Here is a 3,991-nt window from a genome sequence, read left to right as displayed (position 1 = left end):
TTCGGTTATTTTGGAACTCAACATGGTGGCCACAACAACACAGTTCGGTTAGACTGGATTTGTTTTTTTTTCAGTTCTAAGGGTGGAGTTCGATTACTTTGTAGTTTTAAATTTTTTTGCGAAACAACCGAACAGAGAGTTCGGTGACTTAGCTTTAAATCCAATAGAACCGAACTGTTCTTCGTGTTCTTCATTTTCAAGAAGTTCGGTTAGTAAACTAGGGTTTTTTGAAAAATCGGCCTAACCGAACATGGCTCTGTAACTCCTATTAAAACCCTATTTTGATGATTTCTATTCGATTGAAGCAATCAAAATCAAATTAAAGTGAAGGGTTTGTTGGAAAATACTTCTGGAGTGATCCCATGGCAGAATCAGGTTGCGGCTGGCGTCTTTTATACTCGATAAAATTATTATGTAACCGAACTTAATTGTGATTGCATTGATGTTGTTACATTTCTTAAATAGGCGGTGGCGGTGGTGGTGGTGGTGGGAGGAGGTGGTGGTGGTAACCGGTGGTTGTTGGTGGTGATAATCGGAGGTGGTGGTGGTGGTAATCGGCGGTGGTGGGAGGTGGTGGTGGTGGTGATGGTAATCGGTGGTTGGTGGTGGTGATAATCGGAGGTGGTGGTGGTGGTAATCGGCGGTGGTGGGCGGTGGTGGTAGGAGGAGGTGGTGGTTATATATATAGGTGGTTATTAGGTTGGTTTTAAATTACATTAGGTTAAGAGTAGGTTAGTCATTTCAACGTTTTAGGACACTCCTTAAGCCGGCGACCGAAGCCCCGGTGAACGGCGGCCGCGACAGATTAGATCCTTTACGGAAATAGGACATCGTCCACTAGCCAAAGTAGTGGTGGTCCTGAACTTCAGTCGATGGTAAGAAACTCACTAATAGGGAAGAGATAGATAGATTGTTTCCAATTAGGAATTGAGGTTCCTAAAAATAGGAGCTAGAAAATAAAGAGGTGGTTTTAATAGAATATAAAAAGGATTCTGGCGCGCCAACTCTATTAAGGTCAAGTTCATTTTGATAGGGAAGGTGGCCTAATAAAACCATGGTCCCCTCAAAAAAACCATGGTCCCTAAAAAATCATTCATAAGAAAATTACTCTCATTCAGATGTCCGGTCCATTTCTTGCAGGGCCCATAAAAAAATAGGTACCCACCTTTAATGTTATTATGGTGATCTCTCTATATAATGGCAGCTCCATTTTTTACACAATTTTGCTTTTATAAAAGCGTGAGTAACTCCTAGCGAATTGAAAACATATAAGTTCATAGTAGCAAAGCATCATAAAATAAATTCCAAACAATTACCGATATTGTTTTCCTCGACTCATCCCCATTAAGATATTATCTGATTCAAAATTTTCAAGTCTAATTGCAATCAATTAAAGGATGTTACTCTAAATCCCTGATAGGCACCCCAATTTACTTTTCAAAACATGGCAAAAACTCTGTTGTACTGGTCATTAGGCAGTTGAACATTATCTAAAGCAAGATAAAGTTTAGTAAGTGAATTTTCTTTACTCCTGCTATAGTATCTATGTAGTTGAGTCCCAAAACTTAGCAAAAAAATAAATAAATTGAGTCCCAAAGGTTTATATAAATATATAAAAGTAAATAACAACCATGGCACTCTATCCGTCTAGACGGGAGGCAACTTTCGAATCTTATCAAAAAAACAATAATGGTTGAACAAATCTAACATAATGTACAAAATACACTACAAAAAACTTAAAAGCAAGTAATCCAGTTCAGAACTTCATACGAATCATACCTTTGAAGCAAAAGTCATTTGTTCACCAACTTAAAACTAAAAAAGCAAGGATCTGGAATTAGGTCATGTGTCAGACTGTGCTTTCAAACATAAGCTGAACATAAGTCGCCACTTTCTTTCTTTTTTTTGCAAGATTAGAGAATGAGAATTTTACGAAAAGAACCCTTTAAAAAAATGGTATCGTCCTAGGGTGCTATCTTATTTTTTTGCAAGAAGAAACATCTAGCTTGATGTTTGACATTCAAAAAGACTCATTTGAGTAATGGTGCTTTAGCGCAGACATCCATACCAATCGCCCAGCTCATTTATTGTAAGCTGCTAACCCTTGGTTAAAAGCAATCAAACCTAAAGAAAGTAAACCAAGTTGGTATCTGGAAATAATTAAGTGCATCAAATGGCACAAACCTGCACATGAAGATAGCTAGTCATAGTTAAATTACTGAATTGATCAGCCTAAGTGCCTTGGCAGCTACCAACTAAATATGAAGAAGAGACACTATAAGGTAAAAATTTGTATAAAAGAAAAGTAAAACTAATTTAAGAGAGTACGGTGTATGAACGAAGCCATTATGTTGGATAAATTTTATATTAAAAAAAGAATTTCAACGACAAACCTTATAACCTAATTGTAATACAGGTTTTTTCTAGAGTACATTAAATGAGAGACGCCATAGAGACTGAGACAGTTGCATTGGCTAAAACAATTTAGAGCCTATGTGAATGTCCATGTTGAAACATGCAGTACCAGTAGTAACAACGTGAGTAGGGGTAAGAAAAACAGATAAAAGTTTTGGTGCTTCCTGTATCACTATTGGTTGGTGGTGTCTCAACTTATATTTCATCCTTTGAATACCCTGCAACCTGCAACCTGCAAAGATTGAAACAAATCCAACAAACTCAACTGAAATATACCAACATAACCTAAAAAATTAAAAATGTTAGAAGATATTCTCAACTGCGTGAAAAGACTATTTATATTTCTCTCTGCTTACTTTTCTCCGAGCAAGAAGATCTCGCATATTATTTGCTGGAAAGAGAACATAAAGCATAAGTACATTTTAATTCAGACTTACCACACGCTCAACTGTTATTGGTGTTGATCAATTTAAACCACCCTCTCAGATCTTCTTATCAAACTTCCAGATAAGAATCTTGGGTATGATGGCATGTAACGCTTCTCCTTGTATCGGGGAATGTTTTAGCATAAAGAATTGGAAGCACAAATCTAAATTCAATGGGGGAAAAAAGATGGGTTGCTACCTGCTCATCAACAACAACCTTGACAACACTGGTAACATCATTGGTAAAGTCTAACTCTTACCATTTCCTAGTAACCCGAACAGGTTTGATTTTCCTTCGTCAAGTGAGAGTAGGCTCTTGAAGTTGTCCTGGGTGGCCGAGGTTCCTACCTTTGAGTGTTTGCAAGTCACCTGTGATGCATGCTTCTTCTCTTTTTTGGTATCTACAAACATATGGAAATTAAATTCATCATATTCATAATAAAAACACGGGATTGATTGGAATGTCGTAGATGTAAATTGAAATCCACAAAGAAGATGCTGATATAAAATTTTACATAAACGTCATCAGAAAAAAGAAAGAGTAATGTTTTCGCTATGTAAAATTTTATGATATAGCGCAAACATTACTCTTTGTGGATTGATTGGAATGCCGTAGATGTAAATTGAAATCCAGAAAGAAGATGCTGATATAAAATTCCCATGAGTATGACAAAGGACAGAAAAACAGTCACTAATAAAATTTTACGTAGTATCAATAATGGAGTTCTAAGGTCTGATGATACAAACAACATGAAAATTCTACGACACAAAATTAACATGAACGAAAAGCGAATTAACATGGAGGGAGCATATACAACTTACATGTTCAGATGCTGGAATGTATGCTTTTCTCGAATGTTATGAGACATTAGATAGGGTGAGGCTATTAAAGGTGGGTTGAGCGTTTTGTTTTTTTTGTTGTTTGTTCGTAACGTCTATAAGAAAATCGATAAGAGAAAGATGAAGAAGATGGAGGGCATGAATCGTCCTTAGGTTGGTAGAAAAAAATCAATAACAGTTGCAGTAACGCGATGAGACGAAAGAGAAATTAAGCAATCAAAAAAGAAATTAATGGTTACTAATGTTGGAAAAAACGGGTTTTTGTTTTGTAAAACCAAATGTGCATGGACTATGGTTTGATCCCTACACCT

The 3,991-nt window shown here is 36.5% G+C and overlaps 1 long non-coding RNA gene across 1 annotated transcript; it reads right to left on the bottom strand.

Moving 5' to 3' along the window:
• Nucleotides 1-2,351: 2,351 nt before the first annotated feature.
• LOC113334339 lies at nucleotides 2,352-3,765 on the bottom strand. Its single transcript, XR_003352711.1, has 3 exons — nucleotides 3,663-3,765; nucleotides 2,853-3,241; nucleotides 2,352-2,647 (listed from the first exon to the last, which is right to left on the bottom strand). It is a non-coding gene; the product is annotated as an uncharacterized LOC113334339 (long non-coding RNA).
• Between the last annotated feature and the right edge of the window lie 226 nt (nucleotides 3,766-3,991).

The sequence above is a fragment of the Papaver somniferum genome, chromosome 1, assembly GCF_003573695.1.
Source record: "Papaver somniferum cultivar HN1 chromosome 1, ASM357369v1, whole genome shotgun sequence".
Taxonomy (NCBI): domain Eukaryota; kingdom Viridiplantae; phylum Streptophyta; class Magnoliopsida; order Ranunculales; family Papaveraceae; genus Papaver; species Papaver somniferum.
Note: the sequence above shows the minus strand (reverse complement) of the source record. Positions and strands in the feature narration are given on the sequence as shown.